The sequence below is a fragment of the Amblyomma maculatum genome, chromosome 10, assembly GCF_055883805.1.
Source record: "Amblyomma maculatum isolate TAMU_Amacu chromosome 10, ASM5588380v1, whole genome shotgun sequence".
NCBI classification, from domain to species: Eukaryota; Metazoa; Arthropoda; class Arachnida; order Ixodida; family Ixodidae; genus Amblyomma; species Amblyomma maculatum.
In genome coordinates, this window is record NC_139353.1 from 107,552,749 (window position 1) to 107,571,300 (window position 18,552).

General features: G+C 50.4%; 1 pseudogene; it reads left to right on the top strand.

Annotated features, from left to right (window-relative positions):
• The first annotated feature begins 1,076 nt into the window (after positions 1-1,076).
• LOC146177206 (uncharacterized) overlaps positions 1,077-18,552 on the top strand; it is a 102,050-nt pseudogene continuing 84,574 nt past the window's right edge.

Genomic DNA, 18,552 nt, shown 5'->3' on the forward strand with positions numbered 1-18,552 from the left:
GTGGTGCAACATACCAAGTTGCACCAACCTCACCAGCGGGCTCATTGCAGAGGAGTAAGCTCAGTCACTTTGTGTAAATGAAACTGAACTACGAACGACCTCCCGACTTACCTCCAGGCTGTATGCAGTCCAATACGTGATGTATTGTATTCTTGGGTGCTTTTCTCTCTTCTATTCTATTAGGTAGTAACACTATATGCGGCGATTCTCTAGAGGAGGGGGTAGTGATACGTGTGATAGATGTAGAAGAAAACCCGCATGGGGTAGAACTAAATGACGTAGAAGTGCAACGATATTTTGCTGCGGTCGTTCAGCCCCTGCAGTAGTTCTGCGACACTGCATTCTGTTTAACAGCTGTTACAATAACAAATAATAATCATTGCATTGTCTCTGTAACTGAAAATTTGCTCTATGTCGGATGCCAGAAGCAATCGAAAGATTGTGAAATGTACAGCAAAGGCCGATAATATTGCCACTTGGTGTCCCTATGTTCTTGCTGCGCGTGGAAGAAGAGGGCACTGAAGTCGGCTCGCCCGCTGTGGTCGGATCGCTGCCCTGTTGTCAGCGACAAATTTTGTTGGAGATGTGTGTGTATCAATCCCGGTACATGTCCTACACTCCTCCGCACGTCCAGGATTCGGGTCCTGTGCCAGTCGACACTCCTGTGCACCGCGCTAGCCAGAGGAACCTAGGCCTACCACATGAGCACGGGCGTTAAAATTCACCACAGCAGCGGCCCCTCGACCTGTCATGCAAACTGCAACTTATTACACGCTACAGAACCCATGACTGTCTAAGCCTTTCCACGCCAGTCAGAATGAAGACGTCGAAGACTAGCACGTCCAGTTGGAACGGGTCACCTAGTTTAATCAGTGGCACGACGACGCGAAGCCCAGGAACGTCTTCCTCTGCCTGGAAGATGGCGCTCATACTTGGTACGAGAATCACGCAGGCACCCTAATATCTTGGCTCGAGTTCTGCCGCTGCATCTTGGACACCTACACTAGCCCGGATCGCCGAAACGAGATGAAAGGGCTTTTCACTCTCGCATACAGATGCGGAATCATACTATAGCTATGCACGTGGAGGACATGACCAGGCTGTTCCGACGATCTGACCCTGCCATGCACGAAGAGAAAAAGGTGCTCCATCTCGTGCGCGGCGTTAAGGAACAACTGTTCACTGGCCTCGGGCGCTATCCGCCGACCACGGGTGCCGAGTTTCTTACGCAGGCAATCACGATGGAAAGAATGCTCCAGCAATGGTCTACGACCTACAACAGGCCAGTACTCGCCGCTTCCCTCACGGAGACGCTTTCAGCCCTCGGGGCTACTCCTGATCTTCTCCGCGACATCATCCGCTCCATTTGGCGAGAAGAGCTTCAGACTCTTTTCGGTGCTCCCCAGCCGATGGTCGGCTTTGTCGCTATATCGTCCGAGAAGAGCTTCAGCAAGCACTTCGGCCTTCGGTACCGTCTGCTGACCAGCCATCCCTTTCCACCGAGCCCTGTCGGCCAACGTATGCGGACATCTTGTGACGTCCTCCGACTGATTCCACATAATTGCTGCCACCCGACCACGGCTCACTGTATTCAGCCTACCCTGAGCCGTAAATCGACAACTGCCCACCATCCCAGCGAAAGGCAGACCTGTAGCGTGCCTCAAATCGGCAGCGTATGTGCTGCCACTGCGGAGAACCAGGTCACCTGTATCGTCAGTGCCCATATCGACAACTGGGACTGAAGGGTTTCCCCATTACCATGCGTCGCCCTCCATTAGGCCAATGACCCCGGGATATTGAGGACTACGTAGCCCAGCAGCGCATGACACTAACTTTTCGGCGACAGTCACGATGTCCGTCTCCACGCCGACCATCCTAGCAGCCCAGCTCCTCCTGAATGGCGCAGCTACGGTCGCCTAGTCCGCGTCGGGAAAACAAAAGACATCGACCTTCAGGGGCGAGGCTGCTTTAAATCGACGCGACAAAGACCCCCCGATAACGCTACCTGTGAGCGACCGCAACTTGAAGGCCCCGACGACAGTTCGTACACATGAAGAGAGACTCTCAATGGATATACTCGTGGTCCTCGGCGGCTATAAGGTTAGCGCATTGGCAGACACTGGTGCTGATTTTTCGATTTTAAGCAGGAAGATAGCGGGGCTTCTAAAAAACGTAATGACGCCATGGTCTGGCGCGCAGATTTGCACCGCTGGCGGGCATGTCGTAACTCCGAGCGGTCAGTGCACGGCAAAAGTCCAAATTCGCAGCTCCACCTTTTTTGCCACCCGCTTTGTGATACCTGACTGCCCCCGCGACCGTATCCCTGGTATAGATTTTCTCCGGGAGTATGGGGCCATTATCGATCTAGGGAAGCGTACTATGACATTGTCGACTGAGAAAGCTGATGATATTGACACCGCGGGCCGCCAGCGTCGCGCCCCTCTTCGAATTTCTGCCGAGAGCGCTTCTATTCCGCGACGTTGCAGTGTTTTTGTGACTGTTAACTGCGACGAACTATGTGACGGAATTGCGGTCGCTGAGGGCAACCAATCCCTTTTGCTCCCCTATGGCATCGGCGCGGAGCCTCATCCACTTCCGTAACGGCCGATCTGAGCTCCTGGTGACTAACTTCACGAACTAACCCCGCCATTTTCTCCGCGCTACCGCAATCGCATTCGCCGACTCCATAGCGGACGTCTCTGAATGTTTTACGTTCGGAGAAGTTGAAAATGTGCACCAATCCTCTCGGAAACACAGCAGCGCGAACTGCAATCTCTCCTTTAAGAATACAGTGCTATTTTCGCGACCCACTGAAAATTCGACAAACGCCTCTTGTGAAGTCGTACAATTACTCCCGACAATGCCCGCCCTATACGCCAGCAGCCGTACCGTATCTCAATGATGGAACGTGAAGCGATTCAGAAGCAGGTTCAGGAAATGCTTCGTGATGGTGTCATCCAAACCTCCAACAGTCCGTGGTAGTGCCCTGTCGTACTGGTAAAGAAAAATAATGGCACCCTTCGCTTCTCTGATGATTATCGAAAGTTGAACGACATCACTAAAAAAGGCGTCTACCCGCTACTTCGTATCGACGATTCGCTCGACAAGCTTCGTCGCGCTCAGTACTTCTCTTGATGTAGGGTTTTTTTAGCACAAACAAAGACAAGGACAAGAGAGGCGAGACGAACACACATTCAGGACGTACACACATAAGCGCTTTTGTGTGTACGTCTCGCCTCTCTTGTCCTTGTCTTTGCGCTAAAAAACCCCTACATCAAGATGAACTACCAACTTGCCCAGCAAGAAGTTTTAATGAGTACTTCTCCTCCATTGACTTGAAGAGCGGGTACTGGCAGATCGAGGTCGATGAGCGGGACTTCGAAAAAACAGCTTTTGTCACCCCAGATGGACTGTACGAGTTTAAAGTGCTGCCATTCGGCCTATGTTCAGCGCCGGCTACTTTTCCGCGCATGATGGACACCGTTCTCGCCGGCCTCAAATGGCAAATCCGTTTAGTCTATCTCGACGACTTTGCCGTGTTCTGTGAAACCTTTGGAGGTCACCTCGAACGCCTGCGCGCAGTATTGGTGCTCTCCGGTCAGCTTACTTGATGCTCAAGCCCGAGAAGTGCCACTTTGGCTCACAAAGAGTTGAAGTTTCTCGGTCACTTTGTGATTGCCACAGGCGTTATACCAGACTCCGACAAAACTGCCGCTGTCGCCAAATTCTCCCGTTCCTCCCACGAAGAGGAGTTTGAAACGTTTTCTGGGTCTGTGTGCGTACTATCGTCGCTTCATCACCGACTTTTCTAGGATAGTCACACCCTGACCCACCTCACGGGGGATGATACACAGTTCGTGTGGGCCGCCGAGCAACAGGAGGCTATTGCGAAGCTGCGCAGACGACTGCAAACTACCCCTGTTCTTGCGCATTTTGATGAAGACGATGCTGTCACCGAAGTCCACAACGACGCCAGCATCATCGGCCTTGGCGCAGTACTCGTTAAACAACAAGCTGGCGTGGAAGGGGTAATTGCGTATGCCAGCCGCACGCTCTCCCGCGCTGAAACAAATTATTCCACTGCGGAAAAGGAAAGCCTCGCGGTTTTGCGGGCAACTATGAAATTTAGGCGTTACTTCTATGGCCGCGCGTTTAAAGTCGTTACTGACTACCTTTCTTTGTGCTGGCTAGTCAATCTCCGCGACCCATCAGGGCGCCTAGCACGATGGAGCCTTCGCCTCCAAGAATTTGATTAATCCATTCTGTACAAATCTGCTCAGAAGCACGAAGATGCTGACGCGCTCTCACGGGCACCCGTCGGATTTGTCGTTAACGTCACTAATGACCGATATTTTCTTGGAGTAGTGAATGCCTTCGACATAATGACCAGGCAGCGAGCTGCCCAGACCTTCGACCTGTCATTGACAGCCTGGCGGGTCGCTCTGCTAACGTCCTCCGCCAGTTTGGAAAAAACCTGTCTGCATTCTGTCTTCGGAATGGCGTTTTATTCAAGAAAAACTCCAGCATTGTTGACCGAGCGCAACTCCTGGTCCTGCCGGCCGACCTTCGCGCCAATATCTTTTTTGCTTGCCACGATGAGCCAACCTCCAAACACTTGGGCTTTGCACGCACACTCGCTCGAGTTCGTCAAGCCTATTATTGGCCGAAACATTATGACGCCGTCCATCGCTACGACAGAGGTTGCCGCGAGTGTCAACGCCGAAAGGTGCCTCCTCTCAAGCCCGCGGGTTTGCTCCAACCTATTAATCCACCTCGAACGCCGTTTGACCGAGTCAGCATCGACCGTCTGGCCCCATGTCCGCTGTCATCGGCGGGTAACAAATGGATTACAGTCGTGACCGACTATCTCACAAGGTATGCGGAAACCAAGGCAGAGCAGCGTGGCACATCAATTGAAATCGCTCAGTTCCTAATGCAGAAAATCATGTTGCGTCATGGCGCACCATCGCTAGTCGTCACCAATCGAGGCACCACGTTTATGGCACAGCTCATGCACGACGTATTCGAGCTTAGTCATACCAGCCACCGAAAAACTGCTGCATATGACCAGCAGAAGAATGGGCTCACGGAGACTCACCAAAACCATCACCGACATGATCGCTTGTTTCGCTGTCGCGTAGGACACCTTACCACATCTCCGTTATCTATTCTGTCCGTGTGCTGATGTTTGTTTTCGCCTGCTTTGCCCATTGCTCGCAATTCGTCTCTGTTTTTTATTAGGTGGAGTAATGCCACCTGGTGTCCCTATGTTCTTGCTGCGCGTGCAAGAGGACACTGAAGTCGGCTCGCGCGCTGTGTTCGGAACGCTGCCTGCTCGTACAGCTTAGCCCTGTCGTTCACGTCTTGCCCTGTTGTCCGCGACAATATTGCCGCGAAACCTTCAAAACAGTATTTGTTGTTTTTTAACAGCCGCCGGCATACAGGCTTATCACTCTGATTCTGGACCGCTTATCAGTTCCGTAATCTTTGTTTGTTAATCCTCGATGTCGCGAGTCACACCTTTATCAGTTTTGTTGTAGCGCAAGATGCACCGAGATCTGTCTCGTAGGTTCCGGCCACTTGGGTGTCTTTCCAGGATGTTCCAGCCCGTGCTGGTAGCTGTTTGCGATGTTATCTAGATTGTTCTGTGCAGCCTTTAAATTGAGCGTTGCCGAGTGTGACGGGTATTCTTTGTTCGACGATCGACGAGCACGTTTGTTTCTATCGCCGCCGCCGAGTTGCTTAGTTGTTTGGCGGGCGCAAGTCAGCCCAAATAAACAGTTTCTTTAGTGCAATCATCGACCCTTCAATTGTGTCGTCGACCTCGTCACCACTACGTGACATCTGGTGGAGGTGCTGCCTTTGATCCTTCAAGCGAAGACCCAAGCCGTGTTCCTGTCGCCCTGGAAGACCAGGCTACAGGTCACCGAGCCAGCCGCCGACTTCAAGGCCTACAACCCGAACACGGTCTGCTGCCTGACCCCATTCGATCTCGGAAGGCATCGACGCTGACAATGGCCCAGCCTACAGCACCGGTTGTTTTTGTCCAACCCCGTGAGCCCCCTTGCTTCCATGGACTACCGGATGAAGATGCGGGAGATTGGATGGACCTTTTCGACCGCGTGGCAGATTTCAACGGCTGGAATGACGCCGCGAAACTTAGGCAAGTCTACTTTGTTCTTCAAGGACATGCCCGAGTTTCGTTCCAAAATCATGAGGCAACTATGAAGGATTGGGAGACTTTCAAGGAAGCGTTTCTGACTGCCTTTTCAAGCATCGTCCGAAAGGAAAAAGCCCAGGCCCTTCTTCAGTCAAGACTGCAACTTCCTAACGGGTCTGTCCTGGCGTACGTTGAGGAGATGAAGCGCCTCTTTCGCCGCGCCGACCCTAACATGACTGAAGGTGAGAGAGTAAAACTTTTAATGCGAGGAGTCAAAGAATCGCTTTTTGGAAATCTTGTCCGAAATCCGCCAAAAACAGTGGCGGAATTTGAAACGGAAGCGTCTGCCATCTAGAAGACGTACACCCGGATGCGCCACTAAGAGCGGCAACTTCAGCCAGACTACTCAAGCCACTACCCCAGCGCATCTGCAAGTGGAGAGAACCTTCGTGACCTCATCCGGGAGATCGTGCGAGAGGAGCTCCGCCGAATGCAGCCATCATCGCAACAACCCCAGGTGGCGACGTTCGCGGACGTCGTCCGTGTAGAAGTCCAGAAGGCGCTGGGCGTTCCTGAAGCGACGGCTGTGACTGTTCCAGCACAAGAGGCAACAGCGATGAACTACGCTGGTGCATTACGTCGCCCTCCGCCCCGACGTGATGACTTTCCGAGCCCTCGCCGCTACCGGCCTGTTCCTGAAAACCGTCCCTTGGCTCCCGCCCGCCAAGCCTAAAAACGACCAACAAGCCCCAGGAAGTGCGACGCATGGAGGACAGCGAACAACCGGCCATTATGCTTCCACTGCGGTGAGGCCAGCCACATTCTGTGGCACTGCCCGTACCGACGAATCGGTCTCCGCGGATTTGCAGTCGACGCTCCACGACCACGCCCAGGTGAACGACCGCAAGAAATCGACAACTATCTGCGTAGCGGTGAGATTGCGCCACCAAGCCGTCGACTCAGGTCTCCATCGCCGTACAGGGCCCGCTTTGCGTCACCAGGACGTAACTATGATGGTAGTGTGCGCGGAAGGTCCCCAAGCCCTCGTAGGGGAAACTAAAGGCAGCAACTTTTGGAGGTGTGGTTGCTCAACGGCGAAAAGACGAAGATCCTCCGCCGCCGACGACCACTAACGACGACGCAACCATTTCATCGCCGCTCCACACGACGACATCGACGACAACACGACCAGAGTGCAAGCAGACACCGCCGCCGAGCGAAGTAACAACGGTATGCCCCGGCCATGACCTGAAGAAACGACGGAGCCGAGACCGGACACTAAGGCCCACGTGCAATGCGAGGACGCGAACAAGTGACCTCGAAGTTGATGTCGACGGTCGCAGAGTCACTGCCCTAGTAGACACCGGAGCTGACTATTCAGTCATTAGTGGACCGTTAGCCTCTCAGCTAAGAAAAGTTACCACCGCTTGGGATGGCCCGCTAATTCGCACAGCAGGTGGCAACCTGATTACTCCATCGGGACGATGCACTGAAAGAATAACCGTAAATGGGCGTACTTACCCCACCAGCTTTGTGGTCTTGCAGCAGTGCTCCCGCGACGTGATTTTAGGCATGGACTTCCTAAATGAACATAGGGATCATCGACCTGCGATCCAAGCTCATCAAGCTCTCAGCAGACAAAGCCATTTCTGCTACGACGACGTCGATGCAACACATCCCTCTAAATGTCTTCGACGAAGAATTGAACGTCCCGCCCCGATCAAGTATCGCAGTCTGCGTAGGTAGCGCCAACATCGAAACCGCTGAAGGCATCGTCGAAGGAAATATCGAATTGCTCTTAGAACGAGGTGTCGGCATCGCAAGAGGCATCACGAAATTCCGGAGAGGTCAAGCTCAGGTTCTGGTAACAAACATCACCGAAGAATACCGGCATCTCAACAAGGGCACGACGATCGCCTTTCTCGACGAATTAGCGGACCTCAAAAATGTATTCTCCCTCCACGACCAAACGCTGGAAGACGCACCGGACCTACTCCGTCAGTCCACATTTGGCATGAACCCGGCATTGACCCACAACAGGAAAGACCAGATTCTCAGTCTGCTTCGAAGCTACGGGGAGTGCTTCTCATCGTCATCGAAGGTACGACAAACACCACTGGCCAAGCATCGCATAATCACGGACGAAAACGCCCGACCTCTGCGCCAAAGCCCTTATCGTGTATCGCCGCGAGAACGCCAGGCCATTCGCGATCAAGTTGAGGAAATGCTGCGTGATGACGTAATCCAGCCATCGAACAGCCCCTGGGCGGCACCAGTCGTTTTGGTCAAGAAGAAAGACACCACACTTCGCTTCTGCGTTGATTACCGCCGCTTGAATAGCATAACGAAGAAGGATGTCTACACGCTACCCCGCATCGACGACACTCTCGGCCGGCTCTGCAGTGCAAAGTACTTCTCATCGGTGGACCTGAAGAGCGGATATTGGCAAATTGAGGTCGACGAAAGAGATCGCGAGAAGACCGCATTCAACACACCGGACGGCCTTTATGAATTTAAGGTGATGCCATTTGGCCTCTGCTCCGCACCAGCCACGTTTCAACGAGTAATGGACACAGTCCTGGCAGGCTTGAAGTGGCAAATTTGTTTGGTATATTTGGACGACGTTGTTGTCTTCTCGTCAAACTTTGAAGACCACCTAAAACGACTACAGACAGTGCTGGAAGCCATCAAGTCATCGGGGCTAACGCTAAAAGCAGAGAAGTGTCATTTCGCCTACGAAGAACTCCGATTCCTAGGTCACATCGTTAGCAAGGACGGTATTCGCACAGACCCGGAGAAAACAGCTGCAATCGCACAATTCCCACCGCCTGCCGACAAGAAAGCTGTGAGCCGATTCCTTGGGCTGTGCGCTTATTATCGACGATTTGTCAGAAACTTTTCGCGGATCGCCGAACCATTGACGCAGCTTACAAAGGCTGACGTACCTTTTAAATGGGAAGCGCCGCAAGGGGAAGTTTTTGACGAACTTAAGCGCCGCCTGCAATGCCCTCCTGTACTTGGCCACTTTGATGAAAACGCCGAGACCGAAATTCACACCGACGCGAGCAATGTAGGCCTAGGAGCCATTCTCGTCCAGAAGACTGCCGGACAGGAAAAAGTAATCGCCTACGCTAGCAGGTCTCTCACAAAAAAACCAAAGTAAATTACTCGACGACCGAGGAGGAGTGCCTTGCGATCATCTGGGCTACTTCTAAGTTTCGTCCATACCTATACGGCCGACCATTCAAGGTGGTAAGCGACCATCACGCGCTCTGCTGGCTGGCTAATTTGAAAGATACTTCCGGCCGCCTTGCCAGATGGAGCCTACGACTTCAAGAATTTGACATGACTGTAGTATATAAGTCGGGCCGGAAGCATTCCGACGCAGGCTGCTTATCCCGCGCTCCCGTCGATTCTCCCCCGAAGGACGATGACGATGACGCCTTTTTGGGACCGGTAAGCGCCAGCAGTTTCGCAGAACAACAGCGATCAGACCCTCACCTGAAAGCGCTAGCCGATTACTTGGAAGGAAAGACCACTTCCCCTCCTGGTGTGTTCAGGCGACATTTATCTTCCTTCACGTTAAGCAATGGCCTCCTCGTGAAGAAGAACTTTGCACCCAACAAGACCGCGCAGCTTCTCGTAGGGCCTAAAACCCTTCGGCAAGAAATTCTGCAGACGTTGCATGACAAGCCCACAGCAGGCCACCTCGGATTTGCGCGCACGTTGCGTCGAATCCAGGAGAAGTATTACTGGCCGCGACTGCCTGCCGAAGTTTCCCACTACGTGAAGACGTGTCGTGAGTGCCAACGACGCAAGACGCCGCCGATCAGACCAGCAGGACTACTAAACCCGATTCCGCCCCCAATCCTGCCCTTTCAACAAATTGGGAGGGATCTCCTCGGCCCCTTTCCATCTTCGTCTATGGGTAACAAGTGGATCATCGTGGCGACTGACTACCTTACTCGTTACGCCGAAGCAAGAGCACTACCAAATAGTACCGCGGCAGAAGTCGCCAAATTTTTTGTCGAACAAATTCTCTTGCGACATGCGCCCCAGAAGTGCTCATCACGGACAGGGGAACGGCGTTTACGGCAGAGTTGACGCAAGCCATCCTGGAATACAGTCACACAAGCCATCGACGAACAACTGCGTACCATCCCCAGATCAATGGCCTTACGGAGCGCCTGAACAAAACGATCGCAGACATGATCGCTATGTACGTCGACGCTGAACACAAGACCTGGGACGCCATCTTGCCGTACGTGATCTTTGCGTATAACACGGCAGTCCAGGAGACGACCAGAGCGACCCAGTTTAAGCTTGTGTACGGCAGGGAGCCCAAGACGACGCTCGATGCAATGCTGCCGCACGTAACCAACGAGGACAACCTTGACGTCGCCGCCTACCTGCAGCATGCAGAGGAAGCCCGACGACTCGCACGGCTGCGTATTAAGGACCAACAGCGCACCGACAGCCGACGATACAATTTACGACGACGCCACGCAGAGTACAATCCAGGAGACCAAGTGTGGGTTTGGACACCAATTCGCCGTCGCGGATTAAGTGAAAATTTGTTGCGTCGATACTTCGGGCCGTACAAAATCCTTCGCCGCGTCGAACCACTGGACTATGAAGTCATTCCCGACGGAACGTCAACGTCACAACGGCGACGGGCACGCCCAGAAATTGTACATGTTGTGCGACTGAAGCCATATTACGCGCGTTAAAGAATCTGTGGTGTTTAAACTTTGCAGTGTTTATGTTTAAGTTTCTTTGTTCTGGAACATCGAGGCGATGTTTTTTTAAGGGGGGAGTAATGCCGCGAAACCTTCAAAACAGTATTTGTTGTTTTTTAACAGCCGCCGGCATACAGGCTTATCACTCTGATTCTGGACCGCGTATCAGTTCCGTAATCTTTGTTTGTTAATGCTCGATGTCGCGAGTCACACCTTTATCAGTTTTGTTGTAGGCCAAGATGCATCGAGATCTGTCTCGAAGGTTCCGGCCTCTTGGGTGTCTTTCCAAAATGTTCCAGCCCGTGCTGGTAGCTGTTTGCGACGTTATCTAGATTGTTCTGTGCAGCCTTTAAATTGAGCGTTGCCGAGTGTGACGGGCATTCTTTGTTCGACGATCGACGAGCACCTTTGTTTCTATCGCCGCCGCCGAGTTGCTTAGTTCTTTTGCGGTCGCTAGTCAGCCCAAATAAACAGTTTCTTTAGTGCAATCATCTACCCTTCAATTGTGTCGTCGACCTCGTCACCACTACGTGACAATATACAAAAGTATGAGTTGCATTCTGGTTTTCTTGCTAGGTTCTGTTCACTCTGCCACTTGTCAGACCACATCTTTAAACAGGAGTCCGGGGCTCTCTCGACACCCGAGTTTTATGATAGAATTTTTGTCCGGTACCAAGTAAGCATGAAGTCGACGATTGAGCAGAGAAATCTCTGGAGAAAGACCTTGAAGGTCACGGAGGCTCTTTTTGCATACGCGACGTATTTATTATTCGGTTCTGCTTCACGTAGTAATTCATGCCTAGGCGTGATGCGGTGTGGGCGAATAAACCTGTGTGAAGATTTAGCCGGCAACGTGTTACCGGTAACCATTGACAGTACGAGCAAATTCATATCTACGACAGTAATAACTTTGCCTACAGATTTCGCAGTCGAAAGCGAACAGCGCCGAACTGCGACGCACCCGGGAGAGTAATATGAATCGTACTGCCAATCTAACTCTTTCTTATCTCCACCGCCAGGGGCGTCTCCTGCTCCGAAACAGTATGTGGTAACTCCAGTGAAACAATTGATCATATTATACTCGAATGTAAAGTAGCCATCCGGACGTTGATGTAGGCGCAGTCACTGCTCCTGAAGCTCTGGGGTTTAGAGTTACCAGTGGCCGGGTGAATAAACCGACGGTGGAATGTAGCAAAAAACGACTGGAAGATTAAAAGCGGAGAAGTGACATAATGTTAGTAATGTAGAAACAAAAATTTAATAAATAGAATGATGGTTTAGTTAACCAATCTCAATCAATAATTAAGATTTGGGGAGAAAAATGAGCATGATAGCTACTGCTACCACCACGTTTCAAAGGGGACGCTCCTATATTCCATCCATCCATCCATTGCGCGCTTCCCGCACCCGAGGGCAATGGACGACAATAGGTGAGCAGGTAAAGCATTTAAATAGTTATACCCAAAGGGAATTGACTCACAGTGACAGGAAAGAGCCACAAAACGAACAAGTAAGCATATAGGAAGGCCGGAGTGGGAAAATAAAGAAGCATAAAGAACAGTTAAAGAACACAGAGGTTAAAAATTACATCGGGCTTAGCTTTAGTTAGGCCCGGTTGGTTGCGAAAGCGATAATAGCATGGGTAATAACACGCTGACAAGTAGTTTTCACTGTTCAAAGCGTTCATTACATACCATTGGTAGTCATCACCGGTTGAGGACAATTCAAGAGGAGAGTGAATCGCTTGTCGAGCTGCATCTTGAGCACGCCGTCGAGCGAGACGCTGTTCGCGTTCATCTCTCTCTGTAGCCCGCTTTCCTTACCTGGCTTCCACGAGACGGCGTAAATTTTCTTTCTATTTATCAAGATGCATAGCGAGCACCTGAGCTCACCAAGCGCGACCATTTATATCATCATAATCATCATCATCATCATCATCATCAGCCTGACTATACCCACTCCAGGGCGAAGGCCTCTCCCATATTTCTCCACTTAACCCGCCTCTTTGCTAGCTGCATCCACTTAACCCCCGCGAACTTCTTAACCTGCCGCCCCCTGCTACGCTTTCCTTCCCTCTCCCCACAGCGAAAGAAAGAAAAACGCGAAACACAAAATGTTCCATGCGGCCCACATTCCACTGTACACCTTGCCACGTTCTCGCGTTAAGATCATCAAAGCAAATTCGCAGCATCGTTAGCGGACCGCCGCTGTCTCGCGCCCCCGCTCTTCCTAGAACTTGCAAAGTCCCTTGACCCCCGGCTTAGCGGCGGCGCGACGAAAATACGCTCGGTCAATCGGTCCTCTCGCGGACGTCTTTCCCTTTGTTCAACGTTCCCCATCACTCTTCCACCGGCGCCGAATGTCACCCTTCTGTCTGGACGCGGCGTGTCTGTGAACGGACGTTTCAACCGCGACGGCGGTGTCGTGTCGGCTCGTATAAAAAGCATATTGCAGGTATGCACAAAACAACTTAACTTCCCCCTCTTAGGGACTCGATTACCTGTCGGCCGCCCGGTGACACTCGTCACTCTATAATGGCTTTTCCTACTTTATCCGATGATTCGCGGCCCCTTCTTATTTGCATGCAGCTAGCATCAATTCATGCTACAAGCAAACCTACCACGAGGTACTCAGTACATAGCCGCTAATCCGGGCGCCTAGCGATACCTTACACCAGCCATAACCGCTTTACTGACAAAACTCTGGCTTGTTTTTGGTTTTGGGGTTTGGCATCCCAAAGCGACTCAGGCTCTGAGAGACACCGTAGTGAAGCGCTGCGGAAATATCTACCAAGTGGAGCTCGTTAACGTGCACTAACACAGTACAGCGCACGGGCGCCTAGCTTTTCACCTCGACCGAAAAGCGGTCGCGTGGCCGGTATTCAATGCAGCATCCTTTCGCACAGTAGTTCAGAGCACTAACCATTGCACTACCCCGGCGGGTTGCTGACAAACCTCCGCCGGTTACCTCCAATCTCAAGAAAGACGCTTCCTACTAGTGGATAGGCATGTGCCTTTGTGTTTTCCAAGCATTCTGCTTGTTTTTTCCTGACATCGCAGCAAATATTTTACAGCACTTCGCGGCCAACACCAAGCGAGGTACATGCTGGCATCAGTGATATTGTCATTTGTGGTATAGTGATTCAGCTATACATCGATATGAAACACCTTACTGCTTCGGCCGGTCCTTCGTCAAGAAAATATCTTCGCTAAAAACGGGTTCAATGCTGTATAGTGCCCTGCTGGTAGAAGTAAAAGCAAGCAACAAACGTACCAGCAACGTGTGTCATTCGTTACAGACGCGCAGGGCATACTTAGGATTTTCGTTTTATTAACACGATTCTTTTACAAAACGGTCCATTATGACACGGTTTGAGCTTCCGTCTGGTGGTGAATTTAACGTGCGGTGATTTGTTCTGAAAAATGTTCATGGTTTAGCTCCGGTTACTCCTAGTTGAGTGGCGAAAGCAACAACTGCATGGCTACGTAGCTTAGCTCTTCTGTGCCGCTGAGCAGTGGCCGGGCTCTCCTCAATAGTTGGTCGGTTATATCCCCGCGCTTCTAGCTATATGTATACACCACACGCACCTCTTCTCCGCACAACCAACTGAAAGAGTGATGCGCAGCTGGCGCCGGCTGTGGTTATGACGTCACTTCCCTGGCACCGGCTGAGCGTGTGGCGGAGCGCGGTTGCGACGGCAGCTCCGACACACCAGCTGCTGCCTGTGATGTTAGGCGGCTCTCGCGCATACGCAGCTTGGCACACACGGTTCAACACGAAAGGGCTCGACGACTAGCGTAGTGTTGCTTTCGCGACAATAATTTATTCTAATCCTCCTTCGAGCCTTCTTCAATCTGCATGTAAAGGTTGCCACACTCAAATTTGTTTATAGTAACCGCAAATGTGACAAGCAACTGAGAAATCCGTGGCTACCCGTGAACAGTGCGCAACTGTGAAGATCTTCAGAATGGCTCGGGCTGTGCGCCATCCTATGATGCTGCTAACAATAACGTTATTAAATGTGTTAATCGATGTCCGCTTCCTTTTCCACTTGCACCCGCTGAGTCATCATTTGTGATCGTTCATGTACTCAGAAAAGTTGGTAACGTTTTTTCAAAACACACGTCTATTTTCGCTGCGCAGAATTCGTAGATGTAATGCGCACTGACGTGGAAATCCTGGCACACGTGGAATGTTCCACCTATAAAAAAGGCCTCTTAAAGAAGCATGCGCTGTTTCAGAACTTCAATACTTTTTTGCAGAGTGAAATGAATACTCTAAAGCAAACTTCTATTTAAAATATGGTCGGACTGTTTAAAAGTGTCCGGCTTTCAAGAGAAGTGCTCCTTTTTATGATTTCAAAAAACCACGGTTTCCAGTATAGCACAAAGGTTGCACTCAAGATAGAAGCTGATGACTTCAAATGGAGGTGTCTTTGAGTTTCAAAACTTTAGTATTTTTAGAAGTGCTTATTGCAAATCTGTAAGGTGAGCTGGCATGGGATCAATGTTTTCGGCTCATAACTGATTGCCCTCTCTGAGAAACGCATACACCTGATATTTGAAAGCATGAGTGCTTTGACTCAGTGCATATTGCATAGCTCTGAGCCGCCATTAAGCAAACAGTGTGGCCAACGATCAACGTCCTTTACGTTGCAGGATAGAACTTCAATCATGGCGAGAAGTCTCCTGTACGCAGCGACCATACGGTCCACAATCATGCACAAATTTTATCGAGCCTTTAATCAAGTTCCCTCCATGGGTTCATAGGAAGCCATGCCAGCCGATCGCTTTTTTCGCTTGTTCATCTGAACAACCTTTGTAAATCCTAGTTCAACCATTGAATAGAAACTGAACTAAGCGAGTTACAATGCGTGTAAGCATGGATAACGATAAAAAAGGGCGAGGTGAAGATGTTATGATGCACAGTTTAACATCGGAGGTTTGAAACTGATGCCGTGTCCTGGGAATCTGGGAAAGTCAAATTTGATTCATGGGCATGTAGTCAGTCTCAGGAAGTGCTAGCATAAGGCAACAAGCAAGGGCAACAGTTCTCAAAGGCTCTTCCCGGTGTGCTTATGATTGGATTCAATACCATGGGTTTGATGCGAATTCGAGAACATGTCCTGGCATATTTCTAAGGGCTTCCTGACTACCCTATCCTGGCACAAAAGGATGTACAGTGTTACCACGTCAAAAAACGAAACCCCGTAACGCGAAGCTCCAAATCCCGCTAAAACCTGTTAAATTCTATATTTGCATCAAAAAGCTACGTTTTACACATTTTATTTTGGTATTTTGTCTGCAAAGCATTTAATTGCTACTACATTTATAAAAATCACCTGTTCTTTTTGGCTACAAATTTTTAACTACGAACAAAATTATTTTCAGGATATCCCGCCGACCATCTGTAGGTTTGAATAAATGTTGAAAAACCACTTCTTCATTCATCACAGCAAAATGCTTAATGTTATTTTTGCACTTCCACTCCCAAGAAAACATCGTCTGCTTCACCTGCTTTGCCGAGGATTCTGAGAGAAAATGTCAGCTCGTACCACTGCTTGCAGCCGAGATTCCAGTTTCCATGCTTCCAGCATACACCGTCGTATTCTGCAAATCATGGGAATTATATTTTCGTTAATTTAGTTGTTTAAGCGTTATCTTTTTTTTTGCTACAGGTCCGGTTGGGTTAACTAAATGAGATTCATAGTCTCTGTTTGTTCGAAGTTCCCTGTTTGAGTCTGATAGTGTTTAATCCATTGACCATGTGCTCAACCTCTGCATACAGTAGAGCACCATAAGCATGAAGAGAGGAAACTCGGTCAACTCAAGGAAGGGATTGTGTCGGAAGCATCGCCGTTCCTGTTCACTTTGTCTTAGAATGTTGCTCTGCTCCCACGTGTCGTCCAGCTGATAAGACGGCTTCTTTCACTGCAGTGGTATGACAGCGATATTTCTTGTGGCCGTCAAGAAGTTATGAAGAGACATCGACAAATCTTTAACTAAACAGAGGGCATTTATTGGCGTTCAGGATTTCCAATGTCTATTCCCGAAGCACGAGTTCATGTAAGTACTCCTTCTTGCAACTCTGCACATATTTGACGGGCTGCGTACTTCCGAACTCACTGCCTGGCTGCTGGAGGCGCGACGAATGTAAAAGAAAAATTTGCATAAATTATTCTGGCCCGACTGAGCGTTTTAGATTACATGCGACCTTTACACCTCAATAATGTCACTTGTTTAGGGCCATGTTCTCCTGCAAAAATGATTATAGTTTTAAACACGTTAGTCTAGTTTATTAAAAATGGTAGGATGTCACCCGTTAATAATTAAGGGGTATTATTAACGATGCGCCCTTAACGGTGCGCACACTCCCAGACACCCTTAGAGTGAGTGGGGGTAGCTGTTCCGGTCGCAAAGGAGATGCCCTCGACTTGCGTGGCAAGCTCAGCCGGAATTCAACTACCTTGTAGTGACAGAAGGGGATGGTCGTTTGGTGCCCAGCGGTCGCCGGTTCAAACCAGAGTAAGGATCGGAGTCAGAAGTAACAAACAAAACACAATTTATGCACAGCAAGAGACGATACAATGGAATACACAAGGTCACTTGAAATACAACAGACGAGAGGTTCACAGAATACAAACGCTAAGCATGCAATTACACAGGTATCCAATAACATAGAGGCTTTACAACAGATGAAACACGAGAGAGTACATAAACAAACACCAAATTGTTCACCGGGCACTGTTGCAGTCCGACGCCTCAAGAGTCACGATGTGGCCGCCATACGAGACGAGCGCCGCTCCCTTGAAAGTCCGTGGGCTTGCCAGCAGCGGGTGATCCCCGGGAGTCCAGCCGAACACGTCGCAAAGCACTGACGAACTGACTGACTGACTGACTCATCAAACGGCGCGGTCTCTTTAAATAGGGCGCGCCGCGTCTGTTTGTTAACACGCGCCAAAGCTAGCGCGCACACACACATAACTTCGCTGGTTATAGCTCCCTCTTCTCCTCCCGTCGAGCCGCGCGTCGTCATTGGCCAGGTCCCATAGAACCTTCTCGAAAGGCCTGGCACATTCCAGGCCGATGAACCACCGTCCTCCCCGGGCAAGGGGAAAGAGGGTGACGGCAACGCGTACAAAGCTACGCACTCTCCCGCGCGGGGAAGGGGTTTTTTCTATACATGCTTTCCACGCGACGCCGCGCGGGCCTCGCGCCGTGTCGGCTTAATGAAATTGTGCGCCGATTTCGTGACACTGCCCCTCCCTTAAAGAATATTGTCCCACAATATTCACACCAACCACGAACATCGCGCGCACATGCATGCGCTCACAACTGTATGGGGCAAATGTTCACATCACACATATTGCACAAAATTCACAAGCTGTAATAACACATTACAGATATCATACATCAATGCCATGAAATTCACAAACATGTCAACACACTGTTCTCGGATACACATAGGAATCAACAACACAGAAACGCACAGCTATTCAAATGTGAAGCGCACAAACCCAAGGCATGCTTTCGCCTATATTTCCACAAACGGCTTGTGGCTCTTCCTTCGAACAGGTGAGCCCCTCTCAAACTACCTAGCGCGCCAGTTCTCTTTCTTACGAAGCACTGGTACTTCTTTCTCACGCGTGTCCTG